The sequence below is a fragment of the Lissotriton helveticus genome, chromosome 6, assembly GCF_964261635.1.
Source record: "Lissotriton helveticus chromosome 6, aLisHel1.1, whole genome shotgun sequence".
NCBI lineage: Eukaryota > Metazoa > Chordata > Amphibia > Caudata > Salamandridae > Lissotriton > Lissotriton helveticus.
The window spans coordinates 992,953,783-992,972,612 of NC_136067.1; the positions used below are offsets into that span (position 1 = coordinate 992,953,783).

The 18,830-nt window shown below is 44.7% G+C and overlaps 1 long non-coding RNA gene across 2 annotated transcripts in view; it reads right to left on the reverse strand.

Moving 5' to 3' along the window:
- Positions 1–18,830, reverse strand: part of LOC144761621 (uncharacterized) — an 87,763-nt gene that overhangs the window by 37,514 nt on the left and 31,419 nt on the right. The window contains exons 2-3 of one of the 2 annotated variants that reach the window (XR_013595816.1): positions 9,425–9,496; positions 1,203–1,242 (exon numbers count right to left, since the gene is read on the reverse strand). This is a non-coding gene — a long non-coding RNA (uncharacterized LOC144761621). Of the gene's footprint in view, positions 1–1,202; positions 1,243–9,424; positions 9,500–18,830 lie in introns of both variants that reach the window. The other variant, XR_013595815.1, reaches the window with a different exon arrangement.

The window sequence follows — 18,830 nt, forward strand, 5'->3', positions numbered from 1 at the left end:
TGCTGTTGGAAATGCATAGATTGTACCGTTATAATTACTATAAATGGCAATAAAAATGATATTTTAAAAAGAAATGGATGTTATGCACAACCAACTGCACACGTAACATTATGTCCTACGTGCACTAATTACAGCCCTAACATAATTTGGGACAAGACTCCAACATCTCATGGCCCTGCAAAATGCACACTTAGAAAACCCTGTCTGGTGCAACAATGGCTCACTCAAAGATCCCTGAGCAAGTATGCCTGTGGGCACCTGGCCACTATACATGCATAAATGCCTCACACCCTCTATACGAATAACAATAGCATAGCCAGCAACTGGTGACCAATTTATGAGGTAAGTGTGGATATACTCTAACTTCATACCTTACATTTCAGTTAGACTAGAATGTAGATGCACACCTACTTAAGTCTCTGATCCTAGAGCACACTGCTCCCATTCTCTGCAATCAGCACGGACCGGAAACTCCACTTTACCATCAACTCAAGATGACCACAATGGCAAATAAAGCTTGGGCAGGGGTGCACAACTGTTCAACCTCTCATGTGAACAAACATCACTCAAGTCTTTAATGCAAGGCACCAATGTGCAATGTTGCGTGTGGAAAACATCTGCACTGGTGATCAAGCTCTATAAATTCCACACAATGTGCAGAACTCGTTGATGAACCAAGATCATAATTGTACTTATGATACATCAGGGTTTATGTGTTTAGTATGGCGATGCTCTTTAATGGGCAATTATATTCCGCTTAAACTAAAACATTTAATTACTTTTTACAAGCTCATTAGAAAAAACCTACAGTTGACGGTATTGGATGATGTGAAAAAACAGCTGTTCATGAATGTCACTTAGCATGGTCAAGTTTACCAACCGAACTTTTAACAAAACTGTGGTGCCGAAGACAACAGGTAAACCGTTCAAATGGACTAATGGGCAGAGTGGCTTATAGATTTTAGACCTGGCCAGTGCAGCCATTTTAGAGTGGTATCCACGTTGTTCATGTGACAGGGCACCAGAACAAAATAGACTGATCTCACACAAACCAGAAACTGCTTCTTCTATTGCAGACCAGTGTATACGTGCAAAAAGTATTGTCACAAGAAATATACTAAATAAGTGCAAAACGTAACTTACATATGCAACAATGGAAAATAAGGCACCTAAAATATACAACAGAAAATTAGGTTACTAACCTTCTAAATTATTGCTGTTCTGAACAACAGAATTGATCATCTGTGAAATATAAGCAAAATGATGATCAGTAAAAAGACAAAATAATAATGCTGCAGTATTTACTTTCACCAGAAATAAACTACTATGACGTGATCTAAAAAACATATAATAATTTGGTTGTGACTTTAATTGTTTCATTGAACTTGCCCACCTCTACTTACTCCGCTGCTGTTTTTGGTCCCAGGCTGAAGAACCCACAATAGAATTTAATAGCTCTAGACCTTAGCTGCTAGTTACAATTAACATTATAATGCACAACAAATTCTGCACCAACAGTCGAGCAGAAAGCAATAGATACGTAGTTTAGAAGCGGTACATATGCAAGAGCAAACCAACTGCAGTGTGAACCTCGCACCAAACCAACCCTAGTTTTGTGTTTTGCTAGATGATGGATAAACACTATCAGCCTTATTTAAATGCCAACCGTAACATCGTCAACTGACTAAAGACTGATTTGAAAGCATCTCAAAGACCTACCTAGCAGAGCAGTATGAGCATTCAATGAAACAAGTTGGCATCACTATTAATTTGACAATACTACAGCTTACTTTCTTGCAACTATAACACAGATAATAGCACGAGGTACATAACAAGTGGTTTGTTCATCAATTTGAATGGCAGATTGTTGAACTGAAAGAACAGGGTTCACATTTCAGCTGGATTTCACTTGGTTAGGGTGTATAACTTTAATCATTACCAAACTAAATGTATGTTCATTGAGAGCTTCGGATTTGGGTAAATTAGTTTCAGCCATACGAGGCTCTGGGCAGTTGCTGAGGGAGAGCGCTCGATTCTCTATTCTTCTGGTTAGCACAAGTTAAGAGTATGGAGAGTGCACTTGTTGCGAGTTTCCTTTAGGGCCCACTAGTGCTCCTTTATTTTAGCCTAACTGCAAGCTGTAGACCGCTTTGCACACGTTACACTCGGCACATTTATTTTTGTCCAAAATCAAATGCAAGATAGGACACTTGTAACTACGTTACACTTGGTTTTATTAGGTAACCCTCATAGACGTTATGTTAAGTTGTATGCGGTTTATTTCGTTTTTCCGCCCCACATAAACGTTGTGGCATTTATCATTGGGTTAACTAATGTGCTTTATGCCAGCCTCAAGTTACTGGATCTTTACATATCACTTTACTCCAGAGTCTGGAGTAAAGTGATATGTAAAGATCCAGTAAAGATCCAGTAACTTGATCTTAGAACATACCCATCATCTTTTTAATAACAAACCGCACCCTCATTTTATTAAAAGAGTTCATTTTGGATGCAGGCTTGTTTTTTATCTAAATCCTCATCGTGGGGGTATCTGTGCACATCTCTGGGCACTGCCACGCTACACCAGAGGTTGCCTCAGGCTTGAGGCTGGCATAAAGCACATTAGTTAACCCAATGATAAATGCCACGACGTTTATGTGGGGCGGAAAAACGAAATAAACCGCATACAACTTAACATAACGTCTATGAGGGTTACCTAATAAAACCAAGTGTAACGTAGTTACAAGTGTCCTATCTTGCATTTGATTTTGGATATCTGATTTGGGGAACTGATTGGACACAAATTTCTCCTCCCTATTGTGATTAAGATTACGTTTATTTTTGTGCCACAATGTGATTTTAGCAAAACACTGCACCTGTTTTTGTTATTGGTTCATCTATCTGGGACTTTGTCTGACCATCTAGTACAAGGTCAAACTACACTGAGCCCTGACTTTGTGCTCGGTTAGCAACCTAGCTTGGGATAACAGAACTTACTTGAGTAATGTTATAGATTTAGTAGGGACAAGTGCAAATACTGAATCTACTTTTAGAGGCAGGGGTTGTGCTTCAGAGATCGATTACCTTTTTATTTCTAAAGGCTTGATTAATATCCCTAGAAAGCAGGGCCAGACTAGGAACCCAAAGCTGCCCTGGCATGTATTACGAACCATACCTTGCCTGGCCCCGGGAGGCTGGAAACGCTTGCTTGCTGCTTTTGTTACAGGGGACCGATATTACAGTACCACTGCAAAACCAGGCCCCAGTAACAAAAGCACCCCCCGCCCCCGCTGCTACAAAACCAGCCTCCACCCTTCCAGCTTCCCAGGGAAACGCCCGACGCACGGTACGGCCAGTCCAGCCCTGCAAGAAAGGGATGGAATATTAAAATCAAATTACAGTGACCATAACTCACTACTAGTGACTTTTACTGCCATTATCAAAGGAAGAAAATATAACAACCGGTATTAGCAGTCCATCGCCCTCTTCAGATGTGTGTGCTCAGGTTAGTTTGGAGACTCCAAAACCCTAATCATGGTCTCGATTCATTAATCAGATGCAAAAGCGACTAGTTTCTGAGATGCCTGGAGATAGAAGGCGGGAATGATTGTGTAATACGCTCGTATTTTGTCTTTTGTGAACATATTAGAAGCGCTCTTTCTGAACCCATTTGGAAAAATCAAGTGACACCTAGATGGTTTAATGATGACCGCTCTAATGTGAATAGGCACTTGTATGTAGTTCTTAATGATAACCCTAGAGACCTAGCTGAAATAGCTGTTTTGCATTGAACATTTTGAACAGTATTGACAAAAGAGGGATTGAAATTGCAGCCCAGCATTGGCAAAAGCTAGTCTACGCAGCGAATACCAAAGACTTTCTGGGCAACTGTAACTTTTGTACGCATGTTAAAGTGCCATATGGCTCTTATTAGCAGTCATATTTCTAGTGCTACCTGGGAGGTCCCTTTTTCCAGGATTTATACTTTGATGTTCACCAATCACAAGTTAGCTTTTCCTGGTAATACCAAATTGAGTGTTCCGTTTACCTTGGGCGAGATCAAGGAGTCTATCTGGCAGACTACATCTGGCAAGGCACCAGTACGGATAGAGTTCCGACAGACCTGGTAAAACGTAGGCTCAACCTATGGGCGCCCTTATTGATGAATGTTTTTAGTAGCATGGATTATTTTACTATACCTAGTTCATGGCGTATTTCAACTATCGTTTCAATATGTAATAACAGCAATCACTCGTATCCCAGTTGTTACTATCCATTTTTGCTCGTTTACACTTCTGTTAAAATCTCAGGGTGGGTCACTTATAATAGGATCCGTACATGGACTACTGAGAACTCGATTTTACCTAGATGCCAATACGGCTTTAGGGAATGAGCAATGCCTAAACCTTAATTTCATCATCAGTAAGTACACCATTGCTAAACACTGCCCACTATACCTCGCATTCCTGGATTTGTCCCCAATCTTTGACTGTGTGAATCGGTCTAAGCTGTAGACTTTTTTACATATGGGTTTTATGAAGTGGCTATGAAGTGGCTCTCCATGTGAATAGGCTTGCCAAAATTAGCGTTGGGCAAATAGAGAATCAAAAGGTACAAAAACATTTATTAAAATGACAAAAAACAAACCAATTCACATTTATACATTTTACATTTCTTAAAAACAAATAAAATTAATTCGTAAACTAATAAAACAATTAGACAGATTCTTGTGACCTGCACAATATAACAGACAGACTAAAGTTGCAAAACATGAAAATTGTGAAATACAGGGTGTACATTCGATACTCCAATTCGATCTCTCCCTGGTCTTGTAGACTAACACTTGTATATCAACGAGGGAGGAGGAGATATGAATTGTACTGAGTTTCATACCTGAAACCCCGAAGCAGCTGATTGATCCGCATGTAAAGGAGAGAATTCTTCTCCTCTCGAGGCTTCCGCCCAGACGATTGGAAATTCATATCCAGAATTCCCATTTTTGACTGCGGCAATAAGGACCAGCAACTTCATGCTTTTTAACCTAAGTTAAAACACTTTTCTGCATAATTAACGATACCAACTAACTCTAAAGATGGAACAACACGGACAGTTTTGAAAAGTACTTCATCTGTTCATCGTCGTGGTTTATATTAATTACACCACGTTGTTTGCAAATACAGGATATCTGTAAAGACTCTGAACCAAGACAGACACCGAATTTGTAGTCTTGAAAAAGGTGGAAGATTAATACGACAGAACCACCGAAACGCGTCGACGCCCAAACTCAGTACAATTCATATCTCCTCCTCCCTCGTTGATATACAAGTGTTAGTCTACAAGACCAGGGAGAGATCGAATTGGAGTATCGAATGTACACCCTGTATTTCACAATTTTCATGTTTTGCAACTTTAGTCTGTCTGTTATATTGTGCAGGTCACAAGAATCTGTCTAATTGTTTTATTAGTTTACGAATTAATTTTATTTGTTTTTAAGAAATGTAAAATGTATAAATGTGAATTGGTTTGTTTTTTGTCATTTTAATAAATGTTTTTGTACCTTTTGAAATACACTGTATGCTTCTGTGATTATAGTAACGAATGCTCCATAGCCTGATTGTAGCTAGATCTAGTATATGTTCCAAGGGAATGGTCTCATTTCTTTAGGTCTAATACCCTATTTCCCTTGACTATTCCAAGGGGTTCCTCTCTCTTTTTTACACAAATAGAGAATCAACCAGAGAATTTAAAATGTACCCGAGGCGTACTGCAGGGCTGTGTTAGCACTCCTGTTATTTATATTATAAATTAACAAATTAAACCCATGTCGAAGTGATGCCCTTTTAGATATTCCTACGATTGATGGAGAACTAATTGCAACCCTAATTTTAATGCAGACATGGTTTTCTTGGCCCACATGCTTAGAGCAATGCACTTATTAGTAACTGCTTTTACTAAGTTGATAGCAGACCCAGAACTCTGCCCTAATTTAGCGAAATCATGTAATATGGCTGATAGTAGGAGACAAACATCTGGAAAGAACCCACAGCTTCCCCTACCTGGGAATCATGTTTGATTCCTCGGGCTCTTGGGCACCTAATGTATCATCTCAAAGGCTGAAATTTTCTCAGGCAGTCGGGTCTCTATTTAACATCCCATTGTTACCAGCAAATTTATAAAACTAAACATATGTCCCGATCACAACATATGGAGCTGAAATTCAGGGCAATGCAAACAGCGCCGCTATTCTGTAGGAAGAGAACAGTTTCTGCAGAAAGATTTTGTCCATCCCTCCAACCTCCCCTCAATATAGGTCATGAGGAGCTCAGACTTCTTTATATAGAAGAATAGTTTAAAACTAGGCCTATTTTTCTGTGGATTTCCATATGGCAGAATTAGGAAGCAGCACTGAATCAACTTATTATCAAAGAATGCTTAGCAAGTGGCAAGGTTCTCAGCATCCTTTGGCTTCCCTACATCAAGGAAATTCATTACAGCCTTGGTAAGCCACAGTTATTTGAAGACCCTAGTTCTTGCTGTAGGGTGGATAAAAAGATATAGAAATCAGCTATTAACTCACACTCAAACTCTCAGGTTACCTAGTGAAGGTGAGAAATCCTTAGTTTTAGCCTATTTGTGTTTGAGGCCAACCCAGGACTTAAGAGGATAATGTATTACACATGGTTAAGTGGGAGAGATTGCTTTTGTTTGGTTATAGAGCTAGAACTGCTGTGGATTCCCCATGTTATCTGCTGGGTCACCTTCAAGCGGCCAATGCTTGCCCTTGTGATGGCATGCCCACCCAGACCCTGCTACACTTTTTTCTGTAAATTTTACTTGAATTTTACTAGTCATTTTTTAATCCTTTACGATATCATCTATTATGATTATGGACTTTTATGGATGCTCCATGCATCTGAATAAAGGATTTAGGATGATGACGGATTAGTTTGGATCTTATGCCAACCAGCGGTACAAAGCTCTCTCCCCTCATCACCACCCTATCACCACAAAAGGACACCTCATCTATCACTTTCAAGAAAGGTCTCACCCCATTCTGAAGCATGCTTTCACATCTCGCTTTGCCTTTGATCAAAGTAACCACCACCTTCATAGTAATGTCCTCATCAATTGCTTTGATCCACTTACTTCTTAGAACACTACCTTCCAAACCTTCTACAACATCCAACACACCAAATACCATTTCCTTAGTTCCAAATCACCAGAATCCGCTGCTCTTTCTGGTAAACATGAAAAGCAATATGCCACCTTGTTTTTCCACACAGAACATATTAAACCATGCAGTTCTAACTCTAGGCATTTCACAGCCAAATGCCGCAAACGCCCAGAACTATTTTTCATCCCAGAAGGACCCAGTGCTTTAAGTAATTGTTTGTGAGCGGTTGGCAAAATCACTTTACCTCCCCAAATAAATGTACGGAAGTAATTAGTGGCCCAGGTCGCAGCCAATGCCTCTCGCTCAATAACTGAATAATTTCTCTCCGAATCAATCAATGAATGAGAACCAAATGCAACTGTCTTCTGACATCTACGATGCATTTGAGAAATCTCAACCCCAACCGCCACCGCACTAGCATCTACTGTCAATATCGTTTTTATACCAATCCAAAACGGAACTAACACACCGGCATTTGCAATAATGTTCAACTCAAGAAAAGCGGTCTTTTGCGCCCCCCACCCCCCCAATAAACTTGCACCACTTCCGCAACAAAATTCTAAAGGCTTCCGATTTGTTGGCAAAGTCTTTCACAAACTTTAAATAATATTCCACAAGGCCCATGAATGATCATAACTTGTCCCTCTCTTTAGGTATCTCAGCATTAACAATGGCACTCACTAATATCATTTTGGGCTTAGCTCCCTACCCAGATATGAGATACCCCAAATAATCGACTTCTTGTACCCAAAACGTACATTTCTCTTTGTGTAAGGTTAAACCAGACTGGGCAATCCGAAATGAGACCTCCAATAACTTTCAATATGGGCAGATATGCTTCCTCACCACCGGTGAGATCTACTTAGTAGCTTCAACTATTTCATCCTCAATCAGATGATCCAAAATTACCTTGACCTCAGGTACAATTGCCAAAAGAACCTTCCTTGCGCAGTGTCTGCTGTTTATAAACCTCCCCTTTATTTTAAAATCACAATCTTGTGGGAGTAACCCTGGGCTAGCCCAAGTCTATCTTCAAAATCCTTAAAAACCACATTTAGTTACTCTTAATCATCCACCACCATCACCTTGCCAGCAGCCTTTGGATTCACAATAATGTGCAAGTCATATTGGTAAGACCAACCTAATAAAGGTGGTCCAGAATATGCCACGTAGACCTTTCCAACTATTTCTGGGCCTTAAAAACGTAGTCGTCGGAAGAACAAATGCTATGTCTGCACCTTGATATCCTTTTAAAATCACATCAGCTGAGCAATTCCTCGGGCCAGGTTACATCATACTATTTTTGGCTGTATTATAGTAAACAATGATCCAGAATCCACCATCAAGGAAATCTCCTGTCAATTAACATTGAAAACGGCTGTATGCGGAATTTTATTATGAAGATAAATTGCTTTGCTAGTATGAATAATTAGTACTTGGTCAGTTCATCTCCCTCATTCACTGGAAGGGGGGTATGTTTAGTAAAGACAACGTCATTAGAGCCTGTAAGTAACATAATGTTGACTATGTAATAGGCGTTGTGATTAGAATGTTCTAAACTGGTTGTTATGAGAATCTGCGGACAGTCAATGTGTGGTGTCTGGCCGTCGGTGTCACAGGGTTTGTGGCTGAATATGCAAGCAAGTGACGAGCAGTTCCTGTATTTATTTACAGGAATTTCATTACGTAAAGCAAAAGGGACAGTGAATAAAATGGTGTTCCTATGCTTCCATGTAATTTTTGCTGAATGAGTAATAGCCTCCAATGAAAGCTGTCTTCTTTCCTTTATTTTCTCTTATTTTAGTAATGGCATCACTTTTCTGTATCAGTGTGCTAAAACAGCAAGAGATTGTCAAAGAATTTGCATAATTTGCTTTCCTGCAACATAAGTCAATCATTCTGTATAATTTGGCCCACTGATGGCACATTTTTCCCAAAAACACATATGTAGAGGATCGCGCACTTCCTATATTCCAATCTTGTGTTGAATCGTACTCAATTTGTAGTGTGAATAAATGGTCTAACTCTCTCATACTGGAGTGTGAACAGACTAAAATAGAAGCAGCGTTCCCCAATTGGGGTGCGTCCCCTTTAGCACTGCCTGTGTCCCTCGCGCAAGGGGACACAGACAGTACTAAAGGGAACGAACCCCAATTGGGAAACGCCGCTTACATTTTTCCAAAAGACATGCATTGTTTTGAGTATAAAAACAAATATTCCGAGCCACATTTCTAAACGCTGCAGGCTTACCTTATTGAGATTAACAGTCATGTAGTGGAGAGATTTCAGAGATGCATGCATCTTCCTCAGAGACTGCAACTCCTGCTGTTTAATATAAAAGAAGGGAATCAAAGAAATTAAACAGTGTATTGCATGTACAAAAAAAACAAAAACTTTGGGTGGTGTGAATGGAGAGAACCCCCGTTGGCCCCAAAGCCAAATAAAGGGAGCATACTGTACAACAAGAGGAAAGACTCTTCAAAAGGACAATAGTTATTTTTGGTTGTGCGAGAAACCTGATATGCTTCCAGTTTGCCTAATGCAAAAAGATTTTTCTGTTACTTTAAGAGCGATTCCTCAGTTTCATTAGTAAATCACACTGAAAGGAAAAGTATTTGTGTGTTCTGGTTGAAAGTTATACTATATGCTCCTTTCAACACAAGGTGCCACCAGTCTCTCAAAAGGATTCCACAGGGTCAAGATGTGGGATAACAAGACATTTTGGAGTAGTTTTTGTTTAATTTGGCGATTTCAACCTGCACTGGAACGACCCAAAGGATCCCCACTTCAACGCCATCAAAGATTTCCTAACCGATCAAGCCCTGACTCAAGTTTGCGCTCTACCAACTCACTCAAAAGGGGCCACTTTGGACTGGATCATCGCCAAGGAATCGTCAGTTCAGCTCATCTCCATTGACCCATGTGACTGGTATGACCACCATGCCATTGCCTTCCTTTTACCTAGGATCCACAAAACAAAGGCACCGCGACCGCGGATTATGAAACGCTGTATCAGAGACACCAAGAACCTTGACCACATGAAACTGGAGGCTCGCTGCAAATCTGACCTCCCTCACTCCGCATATAAATACGGCAAGTGACCTCAATGATCATTACTCAGCGACTATATAGAACATTCTGGATGACCTTGCCCCACTAAAACTAAAAAGAATACAAATCGAAGACAGAACCCCCTGGTTCTCTGGGTCCCTCAACATGGAGAGGAGATCCCTACTGCAATCTGAAAGAACTTTGAGGCAGCACCCCTCTGCTGCGCATCTAAAACTGTTCCACCAGGCAAGAAACTCCTATAACAGGAACATCCTCAATACAAGGAAAAAGTACTTCAGAGCCAAACTGGGGAATGCCACGAATATTTATTTTACTTATTATTTTATTTTGAAGCTTACGGGGGTGTCCCGGCGCTACGGACTATGTTTAACACGGCTAGAGGTTGGAGAACAGCCAGGTTTTTAAGGTGCGCCGATACAGAGATTCAGATTCGGTCAGCCGCAGACACAGTGGTAGGCTGTTCTACAGTTTGTGCAGTCATAACAGCAAAAGCTCTGCCCCCTGTTCTGGAATGGCTGAAGCGGGGAGGGTGAAGAAGATGGAGATGATTGGATCGGAGAGCTTGGGTAGACTGAAAAGGCTTTAGCCTACATCTGAGAGAACCCGGTCATTGGCCAATTAGAGCCCTGAAAGCCAGGACCAGGGATATAAACAGGACGCGATAGGTCACAGGCAACCAGGGAAGTTTAATCAGATGGGGAGTTATTGAATGGCGATATAGGATATTGCATATCAGCCCCATCTGCAGGCGTTTAATCAGATAGGCTGGGGCTCCCACATAAAGGCTATTGGAGTAATCCAGGTGAGAAGTAATAAGGGCATGGATGGTCCTAAGCGAGTCCAGAGGCAGAAAAGGGAGAATTTTAATAATCATACATAAGTTTGCCAAAACATGCAGAGGTGACCTTATTAATTTGAGTCTTACATGACAATTCATTGTCAAATTGGAAACCCAAATTTCGCGCTGATTTTACTGGTACCGGGGAGGGTTAAGCTCAGAAGGCCACCACAGTAGAGAAGGGAGTGGGGCACTTTGATTGAAGAACAGCACCTCGGTTTTATCCGTATTAAGCTTGAGGGTGTGGAGGGTCATCCAAGATGAGATGTTGGTCAGGCAGCGTCTGAAGTTGGCAAAGCCACCTTCAGAGTGATCTCTAAATGAAAACACAAGCTGAGTGTCATCAGCATAGGAGATCACTCTGACCCCCCCAAGATTCAACTACTTCGGCCAGAGGTGAAAGATAGACATGAAAGAAGAGAGGGCTCAGTGCAGAGCCCTGAGGTACGCCGCAGCTGAGTGGTTTTTCCTCGGAAACAAAAGGCCGGAGGAAGACCTGCTGAGTTCTACCACTCAGAAAGGCTCTTATCCAGGCCGAATAGTCTCAGTTACCTGGAACAATTGCCTGGACTCCAGATAGCCGGACAGTTGTTCTTGCACAACTTTCTCTAGTACCTTCGCTGATTTGGGGTGAAGCGAAATTGGACGATAGTTTCTGAACACCGATGGATCGGCGTCAGCTTTTTCAAAATAGGAATCAACATGGCCTGCTTCCATGATGTGGGGAACTGACCTGAAAGTAAAGACGAGTTCCAGATTGAAATTAATGGGGCACAGATGAGGGGGGCGATAGTGCTAAGCACCTGGGCAGGAACCAGATCCAACGGGGACCCAGATTTACACAGCCGCATTTTCATCAGGGCTGTTTCCATAGAGATAGCTTTAAATTACACAAACGCCTCCTCCTGAGGGACTTTAAGATCCGGGGGAGGGACTGCAAGGGCCTGACTGAAAGAGGCAGAGATATCAACAATTTTGTCACGGAAAAAATTCAGGCCCTCTATGGTATCCAGGAGAGGTCGAGCATGTGGCATCGTCCACATGCAGGTTAAAGTCTCCAAGGATAGTAAAATGAGGATGCTCCAGGGAAAGGTCAGCGATCGTAGCAAGGAGAGCAGTAAGAAAAGAAGGGGAAGCGCCAGGGGGGTTGTGTAAAAGAACACCCGCTAAGATTAAGTGGGTTGCATCCGCGATGGTAAAATACATAGCTTCAATAGAGCCGATGTTAACAAGCTTTCTAAATGTAATCTTCCAGTGAGAGCGTAGGGTTACAGCGATCCCTCCTCCCGCCTTCGTGCCCGTACGACTGATCCCAACAAAGCGGTAGTCTGGGGGAATTGCAAGATTAAGGTCAGGGTTGGAGGATTCTTTGATCCACTTCTCAGTCAAATACATTAGGTCGCAGGAATGAGTGGAAACGGAGAGCCAAATATCTCCCACGTGGCAAGGGAGAGATCTGCAATTAAGCAGGCAGACCTTGATAGAATCAGGGGGGCTAGAAGGCGTGACTTCCCTTACACACGCGATGGGCCGTTCACTGGGTGGACTCCATGTGAACGAGCAATTGTCACAACTAAAATGGTTGATTAAAAGCTGGGAGAGAATGCAACGTGAGGAGCAAGTGCAGTCCCCTTTTTTAAGAGCCAATAGTTGGGAACTGGACCAACATAACCTAGAGGCAGGGGGACAACAAGCAGCATGGCTGGCGCTGGTCGGGGAACAGGCGCGGACGGGCGCAGACGGGCTTGCCTTTGGCGCGCCAGCGGCGCGCCCGCTGCGTGCGTCCGCTGCGCGTAGGGAATGGCATATCCCTTAAATAGCTGGAGCGCTAACCCCTAACTCCACCCTCCCAAACCCGAAGTGATGATCGGCCGCCTTTACTACCCTCCACAACAAACGGGCAAGCCCGTGGAGGACTGGGGTAGGGGCTGAAGGAGTGAAGGTGCGGGGCGCTCAGCAAGAGATCAATAGGCAGGTAGGAGCAACACAATCCTCAGTAAATAAATAAAAGCATTTTTAAAAAGTGAGACAATTTCAGCCAAAGTAAGAACCTGTAGCAGCTAGGGCGAGGACCTTAGTGCTGCGCACGACCCCGCAAGCTCTTTGAACTGGTCAAACATCAATCAAATAAACTGGCTAAAACCCCGAAAGAAGCTCCCAAGTCTCTAATATCATCTGAGGAATTCTCCTCCTTCGCTGATAAAATCACTGCTTTAGGAAATGAACTCAGTACTGCTACATCCTCTCAACCCCTTCCTGACCAGCCCTCCCTTTCCACGCAACTCCCTCTGGCCTCTCCTAAAAACCAAGCACGTTGGACCTATTTCAAATACTATGACGAAGACTCCGTCGCTAAAATCCTCTCCACCTTAAACCCGAATAACCACTTTAATGACCCTCTACCATTCAACTGCCTCACTGCTGCCTCCCAATAAATAGTCCCTAGCTGGACTGCAATTATCAACGCCTCTCTTCAGCAAGGATGGATTCCTGATGCTCTGAAAGCTGGCCAAGTCCTCCCTATTCTAAAAAAAACATCAGTGGATCCTGCCTCCCATGACAACTTCAGACCTATCTCCAACATCCCTCTATTAGCCAAAGTGTTAGAGAAGTGTGTACAACAGCAACTAAGTGAACACATCAATAACTTCCACCTACTTGACGACTTCCAATCTGGATTCAGACCAGGGCACAGCACTGAAACTACTATGCTCCACATCGTGGACGATGCCCTCCAAGCCCTAGACCAAGGCAAAACCTGCTTGCTTATCCTCCTAGATCTTTCCTCGGTCTTCGACACGGTCAACCATGAAAATCTACTCGAACGCCTCAAACTTGGGATGGGTTTGGATGGCTCTGTTTTAGAATTGTCTAGGTTCATCCTCCACAACCGTTCACAGAGATTCTTAATTGACCGCAATCTATCAGCTCCCATCCCAGTCACGGTTGGAGTCCCTCAAGGCTCAACCCTGTCCCCCACCCTCTTTAATCTTTACCTAGAGCTGCTTACATCTCCTACCATATGTACGCGGACGACACCCAACTATACATTAAAATCTCTTTGCTCAATGAGATCCTCTCCCTGAATGAGACCCTGAAGCTGACCGTCCAATGGCTCGCCTCTAACCAACTTAAACTAAAGAAAAAGAGAACTGAATTCCTCCTAATCTCCCCTACAAAAGCCAACCCTGAGATTCAGTTGTGGATCATGGACATCACATCCCTAAACTGCCCGCCGACCACCAAATCCCTAGGTATAATCCTCGACAGCTACCTGAACATGCGGGACCACATCAACTTGATGGCCAAGTCAGCCAGGTTCCATCTGAGCTACCTAAGGAAGCTGAAACCTTTCTTCGAGGCTCCCGACCTAAAAATGGCAGTCCAAGCACTAGTCATCTCTAGGCTGGAATATGGCTGTTCCACCCTCTCCGGTTTACTCGAGCTCTCCCTGGCACCCTTAAAAGCCTTCCTCAACGCGGCTGCTAGACTACTTACTGGCACCAGGAAATTGGACCATATCTCTCCACATTTGAAAGCTTTGAATTGGCTCCCCCTCGAGGCCAGAATACAGCTGAAGCTTGCATGCATCACACACACACAAGGCTCTATACACAAACTCGCCAGCTTACCTGGCACAGAAACTAGTGGTATCTGGATGAAACAGGAACTCTCGGTCCGCCAGAGACCAGTTTCCGGAAGAAAAAAAACCTACAATCAGGCTTTTTCCGGGGCCGCACCAAGAAACTGGAACTCTCTCCCAGCCGCCATTAGAAGAATCCCTTCTCTGGCACGTTTCAAAAAGGAGGCCAAAACTTTCCTCATGGGTAAATTCCTCATCTAAACTCCTCCGTCGACTACTTCAGTTGTGCCTGACTATACTAAGACTACCGCCTTTGCCGCAGTTCATCTATTCACACCCCCAAAATTCGGTGGGGTTTTTATGGTCTCTAACTGTTAACGTAACAATTCACGTGTGTTTCCTTTACTCCACATGGGTCCAGAACCACTGCACATCTCCATTTTATTTATTTTTCGTATGCTGCTGTACAGATATTCCCTTTTGTATGCCTTTTTGTTCTCTTCAGTAAACCTTGTAAAGCGCTCCGATACCCTCCCGGGTCAAGTTTGCGCTCTATTAAATAAATAAATAAATAAATAAATAAATAAACTTGTATATTAACGTTTCATATAACACTATAGAAATTTTGTAAATAGCATGCTTTCATTACCGAATTTACGGTATGCAATTTAATCGACCTGAGAAGGGTAAAAGGCTCATTACGATGCTGGTCAGGCCCGGAAACCGCTCAACAAGGTGTCGTCGACCCCGTTACCGTTATTTGGATACAACCGCTTCACAGTGGGTGGAAAGTGTATTGTTCCTTTTGTGGCTTGTGCTGCGGTTCGCAGCACAAGCCGCAATAGGAAAAGTACACTTTTGACACCGCCATGCACAGTGTGGCATGCACCTTGCGGATCACTTCATATCGATTTTTTGTGTGCCAGGAGGGGCGAAACAATGCACTTAAGACCAGGAGGGGAGGGTGTAGCTAGTGGGGGAGCCAGTACACGTGCGGTCTTGACGAGAATTGAAAAAAGCCCCTATGTAAAAAGTGAGGGAGGAAACACATCCTCGCTTCAGCTAACAAGCAGCCTAACAGCAAATAGGAGCCATTTCCCCACTAGTCACAAGCCAATTATTTTCCCACTTGATGGCTGGATGGCTCCTGTGTTTAAGCTAGGCCACGGTGTAATCTTATGGGTCGAGTCTCAGGGACGCTCACTTTGAAGAGAGGGCAGGGAGCCTGCAGACTTAATTGGCAATAAATCAGTAGGACCGCCTCTCGATGACATTTTTTTTACAATAGCCCTTTAAGGCATAAAATGAAGAGGCTGGTTTTACGGAGTGTGCTTGCGCCGTTGGTTCGATAACAACCACAGCACTTGTGTGCCTCGTCTGCTGCTTTACTTTAAAATGTTATTAGCGTTCTTTATTTGCATAATGTTAATTGAGTGTTTAACATGAGTTTATCAAAACACGAAGACCAGTCTCCGAGAAGCTTTCTTCAGCCTTTCATAGGACTACTGGGATGTCGATCTGAATATAAACATTGTGGGAATAATATCATTACTGGAGGGCAGGATTGCATGGCCTACGGACAGAGTAAAAATAACAACATGCATGTGGCGAGCTCAGACACAAAGAAAAACAAGCATTTGCAATGCAATAGGTCTCGCATCAGGAACGTTTGAGCTATTGGTATTGTAAAGGACACATTTTTTACTTGTGTTGGTTTTGAAAATAGCGAAATTAATAGCTTTGTCATTTACAATGCCAATAGTTTTAACTTTCGCAAATGTGACATTGTAATGCAATGTGTGTTGTATTTAAGTGACTTAGATGTATTGATATTACAAATAACAATGGCTTTTAATTTTTTTAAATAATTAATACTTAAATAAAAGGTATTGTAATTTATAATGGCAATAGCTTAATAGCTTAAACTTTTGTAAATAACTTTTGTGAAGATTATGTTCAGTGTATTTTATTGTGACAAAATCCAAGAACAGAAGTGAAATATCAACATCTTTTGTGACATTTGTAATAAAGCTTGAAACATTGAGAGAACATATTTGAATCAGTTGTTGTTGAATGGTTGCACAGATTGATGCGGTGGTGGCTCTGAATGATGTTGTGGCGGCGACGAGTGATGCTGTGGCGTTCAGTGATGCTGTGGTAGCGTATAGTGATGTTGTGGTGCCCCTGAGTGATGCTGTGGTGGTGTAGAGTGATGCTGTGGTGGTGCAGAGTGATGCTGTGGTGGTGCAGAGTGATGCTGTGGTGGTGCCGAGTGATGCTGTGGTGGTGCCGAGTGATGCTGTGGTGGTGCCGAGTGATGCTGTGGTGGTGCCGAGTGATGCTGTGGTGGTGCCGAGTGATGCTGTGGTGGTGCCGAGTGATGCTGTGGTGGTGCCGAGTGATGCTGTGGTGGTGCCGAGTGATGCTGTGGTGGTGCCGAGTGATGCTGTGGTGGTGCCGAGTGATGCTGTGGTGGTGCCGAGTGATGCTGTGGTGGTGCCGAGTGATGCTGTGGTGGTGCCGAGTGATGCTGTGGTGGTGCCGAGTGATGCTGTGGTGGTGCCGAGTGATGCTGTGGTGGTGCCGAGTGATGCTGTGGTGGTGCCGAGTGATGCTGTGGTGGTGCCGAGTGATGCTGTGGTGGTGCCGAGTGATGCTGTGGTGGTGCCGAGTGATGCTGTGGTGGTGCCGAGTAATGCTGAGTGATGCTGTGGTGGTGCCGAGTGATGCTGTGGTGGTGCCGAGTGATGCTGTGGTGGTGCCGAGTGATGCTGTGGTGGTGCCGAGTGATGCTGTGGTGGTGCCGAGTGATGCTGTGGTGGTGCCGAGTGATGCTGTGGTGGTGCCGAGTGATGCTGTGGTGGTGCCGAGTGATGCTGTGGTGGTGCCGAGTGATGCTGTGGTGGTGCCGAGTGATGCTGTGGTGGTGCCGAGTGATGCTGTGGTGGTGCCGAGTGATGCTGTGGTGGTGCCGAGTGATGCTGTGGTGGTGCCGAGTGATGCTGTGGTGGTGCCGAGTGATGCTGTGGTGGTGCCGAGTGATAGTGGGAGGGTGATAGATAAATAGAGGGAGGGCGAAAGATAGATAGAGGGAGGGCGAAATATAGATAGAGGGAGGGCGAAATATAGATAGAGGGAGGGCGAGAGATAGATAGAGGGAGGGCGAGAGATAGATAGAGGGAGGGCGAGAGATAGATAGAGGGAAGGCGAGAGATAGAGGGAGGGCGAGAGATAGAGGGAGGGCGAGAGATAGAGGGAGGGCGAGAGATAGAGGGAGGGCAAGAGATAGAGGGAGGGCAAGAGATAGAGGGAGGGCAAGAGATAGAGGGAGGGCAAGAGATAGAGGGAGGGCAAGAGATAGAGGGAGGGCAAGAGAGAGATAGAGGGAGGGCAAGAGAGAGATAGAGGGAGGGCAAGAGAGATAGAGGGAGGGCGAGAGAGAGATAGAGGGTGGGCGAGGAATAGAGGGTGGGCGAGGAATAGAGGGTGGGCGAGGAATAGAGGGTGGGCGAGGAATGGAGGGTGGGCGGGGGTTGGAGGGTGGGCGGGGGTTGGAGGGTGGGCGGGGGTTGGAGGGTGGGCGGGGGTTGGAGGGTGGGCGGGGGTTGGAGGGTGGGCGGGGGTTGGAGGGTGGGCGGGGGTTGGAGGGTGGGCGAGGGATGGAGTGTGGGGCAGGGGAGGGATGGAGTGTGGGGCGGGGCAGGGATGGAGTGTGGGGCGGGGCAGGGATGGAGTGTGGGGCGGGGCAGGGATGGAGTGTGGGGCGGGGCAGGGATGGAGTGTGGGGCGGGGCAGGGATGGAGTGTGGGGCGGGGCAGGGATGGAGTGTGGGGCGGGGCAGGGATGGAGTGTGGGGCGGGGCAGGGATGGAGTGTGGGGCGGGGCAGGGATGGAGTGTGGGGCGGGGGAGGGATGGAGTGTGGGGCGGGGGAGGGATGGAGTGTGGGGCGGGGGAGGGATGGAGTGTGGGGAGGGATGCAGTGTGGGGAGGGATGCAGTGTGGGGAGGGATGCAGTGTGGGGAGGGGGAGGGATGGAGTGTGGGGAGGGGGAGGGATGGAGTGTGGGGCAGGGAGGGATGGAGTGGGGGTGGATGATGGATGGAGTGGGGGTGGATGATGGATGGAGTGGGGGGATGGAGTGGGGGGATGGATGGATGGGGGG